Here is a 12,314-nt window from a genome sequence, read left to right as displayed (position 1 = left end):
TATCTACCCTACCCCAAATGACTCCACTTTTTTTTCAACACATTGAAAAAAATAAATAAATAAATAAATTAAAAAGAAAACAATTATTTCAGAATTTAGAGTGAGGGATTAGTTTGCACATATAAATTTGATGTAAAATGATTGCCCAGTTCTGGATTATGTTAACTTTTTAGGACAGTTAACTTTTTCCTACTAACTAGTGGTGGGACGATTAATCGGAATCGTTAATCATAAGAATCGTGTATTTTGGGGGAAATCGGAATCGCATTGTTGAAAAATACCTTAGATTTATGATTCTTTCATTACGATTCTCTTATATTAAGTTGAACTGTTTGTTTGAAGTGAGATTATTGCTGACAAAAATTTATGATAAAAATGTCAGTACTTCTACACCTTATCGTCGAAACTCGAGACACCATTTTATGTCATTGAAATCCAAGGGAGAAATCGGTGTTTTAAACTATGACCGAAGTTAGAAATAAATAACAAAAAAATTAAACTAGATGTTAATTACTTCCGGAAAGAACCATGAAAAAAAGTAAATAATATGAAAGAGAACATATATCCGTAATTGTTTAATTGGAAATGTTTCAATTTAATTATGAAAATGGAAAATTTTTCATGAAACGTGTATATATATATATATATATTTTGTTTTATTAAAAAAACAGAAAATGAAAAGGACATATTCATAATTGTCTAAACTAGACGAGCGCCATTTGAAAACCAAAACATTTACTGTATAAAAATTTATCAAAATATAATTGTAAAAACATTTATTGAAAAGTTTTCGTAAGAAAATATAATTTTAATAAAACAGTTTTGTAATGAAAGCAACATTTTTTTTTTTTTTTTTTTTTTTTTTTTTGAAACAAATAATGAAACATATTTTGAATTAAAGCAACTTTGAAGGGCCAACAACAAATTAATTTAAATGAAACCAAGAAATAATTATCTAGTTTAATTTTATTTATTTCATGCTTCGGTCATAGTTTAAAATACTGATTTTTCCGTTGGATTTTAACAACAGGTGCATGAAATAATATTGGCGTATCTAGTTTTGGCAATAAAGTGTAGAAGTACCAAAACGCCATAGAACTTTTGATAACCTATTTAATATGATGTACAATAATTTTATTAACTACTTTAAAGGTAATCTTTATTTATCTTAATGAGTTTTCTTATTCCATCACAAAAAACTAGGTGCGGTCTGTCTGTTTCGAAATTCGAGGCCCATGATTAGTTATCTTGCACTGAAACTTTAGGGACCCGCGAGGTAACATTGTTTTCATTTGTGAGCGAAGTTTATTTATGTATAAAACAGCCTAACTACGTCAAGTCCATGAAAAAGTTTATGAATACTTAACCCTTAGAGAAAAAAGATTAAATTAAAAAAAAAAATGGGGCGTTTATCTTTTGGCAAGTTTTTTTTTTTTTTTTTTTTTTTTTTTACCAGACACTCTTACATTAGAAAATGAATGAAAAATCTCATTAGTCAATGAAAAATGTCTTGTCAACCTTTGTATTTTTAAAAAATAAAACAAGCAAAGTCAAATTGTGCAGCTGAGAGAAGTAAGTCCAACAGATGAGCCTCGTTCTGAAAAATCTGAACAGTTACGTCACGTGAAATTTGACATTGGTGCTTCTACCATTGACCCTTTGAATAACGGATATAGAAAGTAAATTAACTTTTCTGAATTGTTTTATTTACAAAAATATTTCTTTATTTTAAAAAAATAAGAAATTTGAACTGCTTTATGCAAACAAACATTTGAACTTTGCTCTTTAAAAAAAGCTGTTTTCCTTTTTACGTTGACTTATCTTGCATTTATTTTCACTTGTTCGTTATGTTTATAGTAATAAATGTTCGAAATTTCTTTGAATTTTTTTTTCTTTCTTTAATTCTTGGAATTAAAAATTTTTTTTGGTACTCATGCAGAGAGTGATCCGGATGTAACTCAGCGCACGCCCAGCTTTCGCCGGAACATGACGTCAACAGCCGGAGTAAGCTGAGCGTTGCGGAGGAAATTAAGCCGAGCATCGTCGCTGAAAGCATAACAAGAAAAGAGAAACCTACCTTAATTTTTAAGTTTTATTAACTGTAAAGGAAAATGTTTTAACAATGTTTTTTTCTTTTTTTTTTTTTTTTTTTTTTTTTTTTTTTTTTTTTAAATGTAACAGATTTTTTTTATACAAGAAAAGGCTCAGAAGTAAGTAAATTAAATACTTTCAAGGAATTTTGTGTTCATAAAGTTTTTATGTATTTTTTATTTATTTATTTTTAAACCTTTAAACTAGGAAAATAAAGAAAACTGGGTGTGATTGTTTAATTTTTTCTTTTTTTTTTTTTTTTTTTACAAAACAAATTTTTTTTGCCTTTTTTTTTTGGTTTTTATTTTGGGGGGCGGGATTTTTTGGAAGGAAAAACCTGGAAACTGGAAAAAGAAAACTGGGTGGAATATTTTTTTTTTCATTTTAAAACAGATGTTGTTTCCTCAAACTTGGAGGGCATCACACGACGCCAAAGTGGACGCAGAGGTGATAGCAGACGTGTAAGGAAGTTCGTCATCAATCGGGTAGCTTTTGACGATGTGAGCTAATATGGAGATATACGGAGCTTTACCAAATGTTTTCCTCCACATAAACTCTAGATATGTGTCCAAAAGCTCTCGGTTGGTCCCGCATTCTACTTTGTTGCGTTGTTTAGTTTGCTTCCATATTCGCTCCACATGATTCATCGTAGCCTTCGTTTCGGGATCTACGAAGTGAAGGCTGTGGTTCACCGTCAAATGGCGATACCCCTCTCCCCCCACTTTGTTGTATACCTGCCAACAGTCTGATATGTCCATGGTCCCCGGCAGGATATATTGTTTGATTAATGGAAGGAGGGTTTCGGCATTCCGGTTTGGTACACTTACCAAGGAACCCTCCTTTTCAGCGGGGTCGTATCCACGAAGACCCAAACCGGTGTGAGTAACCTGCCGACATTATGCTTTCTATGGTAAAACAAAGCCTCATCTACCTCCACCGTATGGCCTAGGCCCCCTATCTGCCGGGGATTCCTTAGAAAATATTCCTCGCAAATGTCTCTTAAGAAATTCTTCCAGTCGGTAATGGTGTGTGTTGAGTGAATTCCACATTCGCGTTGGAGGTCTTTTTGCGTTGCTCTCTCAAACACTCACAAATAGATCAGTTTTAGTATTACGGCAATTGCCAGCCTAAATTTTGTGAAAAAAGTTTCTGTTAGGATAGAGGTGAATGTTCGGCATTCGCCTGCCTGGCACCTCCAGGTATAGCCATCGCTTACTTAGTTCCGCTCTTATTGCAAGAAGCAAGCAATGTCCACAAGAGACGTTTCGTTCATGCTAGCAATCTCCTATCCTGACAAAATTCCAGAACTCCTAAAATTCACGTTTTCTTCCTTACGGAAAAGTACACAAATGGTGTGTTTTTTATCTTTTTCTAAACTAACTTGTTTTCTTTTCTTCCTTTTCATGATTGTCGTCTGTTGCTTTGAATTTTTAACTTGCGCAAACGCGCGTCGCGTTGAAAATCATCGCACTACATTGGTGTTGGCTCAGTTTTGTTACGTCAAACGGCTTAATCTCCTCGGCAACGCTCGGCTTACTCTGGCTGTTAATGCCATATTCTGGGGAAGCCGGGCATGTGCTGAGTTACGTCCGGATCACTCTCTGCATGAGTACCTTTTTTTTACTCTTAGCTTAACTTGCTTTTATATTTCACCATTTTGTTTTTTAGTGATAAATGCTTAACCGACCATGTGTCTAACTCTGCCCTCGTGGGGAGGCAAGTAAATAGGAAGTAATATGGCAGCTGAAAAACGTTTTTCGACCCCAATAAAAGCATTACAATACATTTAAACCTTGAAGAATTTTCGCCCTTGTTGTTCTAAGTTAACTAGCCAATACTAGTTTCAAACTTAAAAAAATAGAGAAAAAAGCACTTTAAAATAGTAAAAACACTAAAGCTTTTTTTCATTTTAGAAGAGATGTTTCAGGCGCCCCTATTATCCCAAAGAACCAGCTATGTAAACACTTCAATATTTTTCAATAATTATTTTTTTTTAAAATTCTTTTCAGTCAATTTTTATTTAAAATTAAGAAATTTTTTTCTAAAATATTTTGTTTACATTTTGTTTTTAAGTAAAATTAAGAAATTTAAAAAATATGTTTATAGCCATCTTCATTCAAAAGGGTTACTTTTCGGTAGCTTCACCGGTTGTTAACCTAAATTTTCCGAATGTCAGAACGGCTCGTCTGCGGGACCTACTTATCTCAACTTTGCCTAGTTACTAAAAATTTTATTTTGGGTTTGTTTTACTGTACACATAGATTCGAAAAAGTTGTCACAAAACAAATATAGAACAAATGTTATCAAAGACAAGATAAGTTACTTTTCTACCTAACTGAATATTTTTAGTGTTTTTATTTAATGTAACATGTTTATTCAGCTCGAAAAACATAGTGTTTACCGATGTAGTGGAAAATCAAAAATGGCACTCGACTCTCTCTTTGATACAGCAAGTTTGGGAAAAGGAATTAAAAATAAAAAAAACTATGCAAAATACTGTTAGAAACTCACTCAGTATATGTTACCGTGACATAGGCTGACATATTGTCGGCGGATTTTTAACAGTATTTTGTCTAGTTTTTTATTTATAACTCATTTTTCCAAACTTGCTGTATCAAAGGGAGAGTCGGGTGCCATTTTTAATTTTCTAGTACATCGGGAAACATTGTTTTTCAAGCTGAATAGACATGTAACATTAAATAAAAACACTAAAAACTTATTCAGTTAGTTAGAAAAGTAACTTATCTTGCCTTTGATAACATTTATTTGTTCTATATTTGTTTTGTGACAACTTTTTCGAATCTGTACAGTAAAACAAACCCTTACTTTTTTATATAGAAATAAAGAGGTAAATCAAGACATTAAATAAGAATAAACATTAAAGGACGACACATATAATTATATAATAAAAATAAATATAGCAATAAACCAACTTATTTAGATTTAAGAAATAACATTATTGTTTAAAATATATTTTGAAAGTTAAATAAATAGGAATAATTTGAGACGATTGAATATAAAAGGCTAAAAATTCAATCAAAGATTGTTATTTTTAAATTTCATTTAGAAATAAGAATATTCTAGAAAGTGGAATAAAAATCAGTTAGCGATTGAAGCTGCAAAAAATTTTTTTTAATTTTAAAGAGTTATCGAAGATAAAGAGAAAATAAAACAAAAAAATGAATATCAAAAGATAAACAAAACATGTTATTCCCATTGAAATTTGATGTTATTGTATTTTTGTTGAATTAATCATGACTTGCTTTTTCTTTAAATTTTTTAATATATAAAATAACTCCTGAAATTGATTGTCATTAATTTCATGGTGCATGTTTAATTCATGGTTAAAATATGTTTTGACTTCTCTTCAATGAAAGAAATTTTATGAAAAAAATCAAATCGTTTTTGAAATTCCCTTAATTGTATTTCCACTTTTTCGCTGTACCACGATTATATAATGGTACATTTCAAAACAACACGGGAATCGGAATTGTACTTTATATCGGAATCATTAATCAACATTTTCCTGGAATAGGAAAAAATTTAGGAATCGGCCCAACACTAATATATCTATACATAACGCAGTTGATGTTGGTACAGTTAGATGGGTTTGTCGAATTTTTGGAGTGATATTTACCGTATATAATTATATAATAAAAATAAATATAGAAATTAAACCAATTTATTTAGATTTAAAAAATAACATTATTATTGTTAAAAATATTTTTAAAAAGTCAAATAAATAAATAGCAATAATTTGAGACAATTGAGTATAAAAGGCTAAAAATTTAATCAAAGATTTAGTTATTTTTAAATTTCATTTAGAAATAAGAATATTCAAGAAAGTGGAATAAAAAATCACTTAGCAATTGAAGCTGCAAAAAAAAAAAAGTGTTAAATTTTAAAGAGTTATCGAAGATAGAGAAAATAAAGCAAAAAAATGAATATCAAAAGATAAACAAAACATGTTATTCCCCTTGAAATTTAATGTTATTGTATTTTTGTTGAATTAATCATCACTTACTTTTTCTTTAAATTTTTTAATATATAAAATAACTCCTGAAATTGATTGTTATTAATTTCATGGTGCATGTTTAATTCATGGTTAATTTGTTTTGACTTTTATCTTCAATGAAAGAAATTTTATGAAAAAATCAAATCGTTTTTGAAATTCCTTTAATTGTATTTCTGCTTTTTTGCTACACAAAAACTTTCGATTATATAATGGCATATTTCAAAACAACAATTCCACAGGACTCGGAATCGCACTTGGTATCGGAATCATTAATAAACATTTTCCTGGAATCGGAAAAAATTTAGGAATCGTCCCAACACTACTTACTAACCTTAAGTTCAACCCTGGCAAAGTCGTAAAGCCATGTGTAATCGCTTTTCTTTTTCATATCATTTAGAGTTAGTAATAGAAACAAGTTGTTTATGACTTTTAACAATAACATGCTTTATATTAACGTTTGATCAAGAACATAAAACAAAATCGATTACATATCTAAAAGGGTGATCACTTTATATTACATTGATGTACAAAACTTATTTTTTGTTGTTTTATTTATTTTCCATACTGGATTTTTCAGGTTGTTTACATGTAATCATCTTAAAAAATCGAGAATCGCATTTTTCTTTGGGAATGAATTAACATAGTGCAGAACTCTAATAATACTTTTTTACAACAAAAAGTTATAATTGTGAATTGGTGAAAAAACAAAAATAAACAAACACCAATAATTTTATAAGAATGCAATATTTACAAAAAAGTACCAGAAAAATGTTTAAAAATGAAATGAGAACATTTTTATAAAAAAAAATTGGTGATAAACATTTATTGATAATTATAAAAAAAAATTAAATATAAAACTATTTTTTAATTTTTAAAAATTGTTTTCTTTTTCATTGATTGTCTTTTTTCTGGTTACTGCTAAATCATTTTCTTCCACACACTGAAAAGTGAGATTCTTTGTTTTTTTGTTGTTGTTGTTGTTTTCTTTGAACACCCTGAAAACAATTTAAGAATTTATAGTTGGAGATCAGTTTCATACATAAATTTAACATAAAATGAGTTCCCATTTGTGAGATATTCTAATGATTTAGAACAAGAAACCAGAAATTTTGATATTGCTCTGAGAGATAAATTCTGTGCGTTTATTTATTTTTATTTTATTTTTTTATGGGTCTACTTTTTTTAAATGATTATGCGTAGCTTTATGATCTTGTCTTTGTGTTAGTGGTAAAAAAATTTAATGAACATTCCTAAAAAGTTAAAAATGGCTCGGAAATGGTGATCATTTTATATTAAATTCATATATGAAACTAAACTTCTTTTTTTTTTTAACATAGAAGTCACCACTTATCAAGGCCCAGAAGCCACTCGGGGATAAGGGTTATTGCATGTACAGTAATCAATGGGATAGTAGCATAGTAATAGTTAGTATTGGAGATTTGATAAAGTGTTTTACTTAAGGAGGCAGTTCATCATAAATTTGTTTGTGTTGGACTTGAAGACATCCAAGTTGTAGTCAGGTGGGAAACAGGCAAACGGAAGAGAGTTCCACAAGCGTGTACTTCTAAGAAAGAAGCTTTGTTCATGGAAATTACGTTTTGATTTAGGCACAGATAAAGAGTGGGGAAAATTATTGACAGTGGTTTCAGCTAGACGGGTGTTTATCGTGAAAGATTGGCGAGGGGGTAGGAGACCAGAGATTGGAGCTCAGATGAGCACTTGCCATGGAAATAACGATAAAACAAAGACAGGCTCACAACGTCTCTTCTGTGGGAGAGAGGTTGCAAGGAAGAGAAAAGGGCATCCCCCATTAAACCACGAAGTCTATTTTGTACTCTGTCAAGGCAGGATAGGCTGTTTTTAGCAGCACCTGCCCAGATGTGGCAGCAGTACTCCATCCTTGGACGTACTTGGCTTTTATATAGATAGAGAATTGCATCAGTAGTGAGGTATCTTCTGGAGCGGTAGAAGGATCCTACCATTTTCCTAGCAACCTTGACAACAGACTTGATGTACGTGTTCCACTTCAGATCAGGAGTAAAGGTCAAACCCAGAAGCTTGTCAAAACATGGAGCCTCCTCAAGACAAGAACCATCCATCCCAATTGATGCCAGATGGGGATCAGAGCGTTTATGATGTAAAGATAGGAGCTTGGTTTTAGATGCATTAAAAGTAACCAGACACCTCTTCCCCCACTGTACCACACGCTCAAGATCTGAGGAGAGAGAATCAGAGAACTTTGTCATTAACGGCTTTTGATGTGTTGCCATAGATGGTCGTGTCATCAGCATAGATGTTAACGAATGATTTAAGTATCTGTTTTGGGAGATCATTGATATAGATCAGGAAGAGAGTTGAGCCCAGGATGGACCCCTGAGGGACTCCAGCATTAATACTGTGGGCCTCTGATTTTTGCCCATCAACCCCTACTCCTGTGAGCCTATCAGAGAGAAACGATTTAATAAATGAGGAAACATTTCCAGTAATACCATAGCTGGAAATCTTGTGAAGTAAACCTTTATGCCATACCTTATTGAAGGCCTTTGATATGTCGAGCAATTGCCCTAGAAAGGAAGCCTTTGTCGAGAGATTCACTAATCCTATGAGATATAACCGTTAACACAGCTGCTGTAGATCTAGCAGAACGGAAACCATATTGTGTGTCACTAAGAAGGTTATTTCTGCTGAGGTGGTTGACTACTTCTCTATTTAATATGGATTTCAGCAGCTTACTCATGACACACAGGAGACTGTACTGAGAGGGAGATGACATCACCTGAATTCTTAAATACAGGGCATACTGATGAGGTTTTCCAGGGTGTTGGAAAACACTTAAACAGTTTTGTAAGTATGGGAGCAAATTCTGGTTGAAACTTTTTCAACACTATAATTGGAATTCCGTCAGGGCCAGTTGCTTTACTGGAATCAAGGTTCTTGATTAGCTTGGTGACCTCACGCACAGATATTTGTATGTTGCAGAGCGCGTTGTCTGTAATCTTCCACTCAATAATTTCTTTCTTTTTTTTTTTTTTTTAATTCTTTCAACCAAAATTTTCATGGCGGTCAAACATGATCATTTAAAAATCTTTGCAAATCTTGTTTGTTTTTTTAAATTTTTTTATTTAGTATTTTTTAATTTTTTATTTTTAGGGGTAGCTGATGGTGTTAATAATAATGGCAAATTTGCAGATTATTATTATCATTTGCATCTTGTTTTTCTTTTGTAGTAAAAGAAATTAATCTATTACATATCTGGGTACTCCTGCAGTATTTTACCCACCGATTTCACGATCTTAGCCGAGCGTTGACGAACGCTTTCGGCGTTAACGCCGACGAAAGCCGAGAATTCGGAGCTACTACGGTGCAAGAACGCTAAAAGTATGTGAATAGCAACAACATTACAAGGAAAAGATATTACACACACACACACAACAAAATGGATAAAATTAAAAAAAATTTGGATAAAATAAATCACAAACACTTACCGTAAGTTTTTTTTAAAGTAGAATAAATTTATTTTGTTGAATATTTTTTTTTTGGTTCATTTTGTTTTCCGATAGCTTTTTTTTTGGGGGGGGGGGTTAAGCAACAGTAATAAACACTTCAATGTTTTTTTTTTTTGTGTGTTTTTAACAAAACGTTATTAAACAGTAACAACAATGTTTTTTTTTTTGTTTGTTTTTTTTTTCAGTAATGTTTGGGGGGGGGACAACAATTACTGTTTATCTTTAGTTCCGACTGGAAGATTTTCTACTGACTGTAGAGAGGCAAAGTAGGGAGCAAAGGGTTTTCAGAGGATGTGGAAAGAAGCTCCTTCCCAAACCGGGTAGCCTTCCGCGATTTGATTTATTATGGAGACAAAAGGGTTGTGTCCAAATTTTTGTCTCCACATAAATTCGCATAAATATGTTTCCAACAGCTCCCGGTTTTTTGTTTTTTTTTATCGCTAAATTAAATAGCTGAAATGAAAGGCTGTGTATTTTTACTTTGAACAATAAAATAACTGAAATGAAACGCTATGTGTGTGTAATTTCAATGAAAATTATTCGTCTGCTGCGCGTTCGTTTGAAGCGCCCTGATTGGCTGATAGAGTATCGTACCGCTCGCCATGTTCCGGCGTTTTCCGACGGATGTCGATCAACGCTCGGCTAAGATCGTGAAATCGGTGGGTAAAATACTGCAGGAGTACCCATATCTGTAATATTGACAGTAACAATAACCGGTTAAATCTTTTATAATTAGGATACAAATATGAACAGTTCTGATAGAAGGAAAGCACAGGATAGTTAACAAAACCCCTTCCTCCTAGCTCTCATGCTAGGAGTGATTGCTAAATAGTAACCTTATTTAGAAACATTCTTAAAATGGGAGGGGCTTTTGTTTCCTATTTCTACAGTTTTATTTTGTATATCACTTGTTTACTATTTTCAATTGTTTATGAAAAATTCAAATACCATATGGTTAGCTAATGATGAACAAATGAAAATCGATTTTATTTTAAAAGAAAAATAAGTCTTTAGTTGTCTCATAATTTTCAATCAGTTGCACGGAAAGTATTTAAAAAAAAAAAAAATATTTAGATCTACTCGTGTAATATATGCCCATTTCCCAGTGTATTTTTTTACTTTTGCAAAAATACATTACACAAGAGTTTTACAATAATTTGAAAAATTAAAAATAAACAAATCTTTAATTAAATATTTAGAAATTTAAAAAGAATTTGAATCTGTAATTGTAGCAGAACCAGGGAAACATTTTGAAATTGTTCCATTATTAATATAAATATAATCTATATATTGTTATAAGAGTTTACATCCAAAACCCCAGAAGTTTGTGAAAAACAGGGACTACAACTTAAATATTAATAATTCTGAATAAGATTTAAAACTTAGTACAAGAAATTTGTAATCGCATTACTTTAAAAATTTGAATTTAAATATTTATTTTATTTTAATTTAATTTGAGGTTTTAAACACAAATTTCTCTTGTTTTAGATTTTTAATCAAATATTTAAAAAATGTACTTAATCATCGGTTTAATTTGCTCCTTATATTTTAGAAATTGATTTCCAAAGTAATCTATCTGGTCAGGTTTTTATTCATCCCTTTCTTTGAAAGTCATCCTCATCACTTGTTTTATCATGTTTTCCTTGGCTTTTTCCTATCAACTGATTTACAACTACTCAACCCTCACTTCCAGGTTTCTCTTCCATACATCATCACATTTTGTACATATGCTTGATATATTTATTTTCTTCGATTGACAGTCATAATACTCTGCTGGTTAATAATGGCAGAAGTTCTCTGAACTTACTCCATTAACTCCTAACTTTTTCAATCACACTAGCACCAGCTCATTCCCGTGGTTCCAATGGTATCACCAATATAACAAAACTTGTAAACAACCTTATTAGTCTCACCATCCAAATATAATTTCTTCACATTAGAGTTCTCCTCCATCTCAGTTGTTTTAAACTCTTGCATACAAAATGGTTTTCGTTACCCAACTTGTATTACAATTCATTCCATTACACTTACAGGGCTGCTCAGATATTTTTAGGCCAGAATGATCTGCCTCTTGTACGCTAGCTTTTCAATCCCCACCTTCTGACTTTGTGTCACACCTTCCCGGGAGGGCAGTTAATACTAATTCATTATCCTAGAGAACAGTGAGCATCCTAGCTGTGTTCCCTCGGATACAGACAGATTGAGTAAGGAACAAGTTTTGTGATGCATAAAACTTGTTTCAAGAATAATATTCTGAATTGGCTCTGTCCATCATGTTGACCTAATCATTAATACGAGTGATTCATGACAGTTTGGGATATTTGTATATAACTGCTAAAAACAAATAAGTTCACTTTTATTCACTGTATTACTGTTGCACCTGAACTAAATAGAAAGTTATATTTTTTATTATGGTTCAAGATGTCTTCTTTAGGTTCAAATATCTGTAAAAAAAAATAAAAGATAAAAAATAGACAAAAAATAAATATGCCCGTCTTTATGTAACATGAAAAAAATGCGTCCTGTTTATTTTTTCTTTTTGAAGTGCAAACAATGTTTTTTAATATTTAAAATATTTAATGATACTCAGACCCACCCACCAGCTTTTTTTTTTTTAAATTTATTTTTATTTATGTTTTTTTAACCTAAATAACATAACCTGGGAAGTCTAACAGATCGTAACAGGCTATTTATCTCTCTTA

At 31.4% G+C, this 12,314-nt stretch overlaps 1 protein-coding gene across 4 annotated transcripts in view; it reads left to right on the top strand.

The window, feature by feature from the left end:
* Nucleotides 1-12,314, top strand: part of LOC145248030 (divergent protein kinase domain 1A-like) — a 226,703-nt gene that overhangs the window by 46,772 nt on the left and 167,617 nt on the right. The window contains exon 2 of one of the 4 annotated variants that reach the window (XM_080109753.1): nucleotides 2,182-2,210. The exons of the other annotated variants lie outside the window; for them this stretch is intronic. The gene's annotated coding sequence lies outside the window, so the exon portion shown is untranslated. The remainder of the gene's footprint in view (nucleotides 1-2,181; nucleotides 2,211-12,314) is intronic. 4 annotated transcript variants of the gene reach the window in all.

Source organism: Euprymna scolopes, chromosome 26 (assembly GCF_053919585.1).
Source record: "Euprymna scolopes isolate OS-2025 chromosome 26, ASM5391958v1, whole genome shotgun sequence".
Lineage (NCBI taxonomy): Eukaryota > Metazoa > Mollusca > Cephalopoda > Sepiida > Sepiolidae > Euprymna > Euprymna scolopes.
Note: the sequence above shows the minus strand (reverse complement) of the source record. Positions and strands in the feature narration are given on the sequence as shown.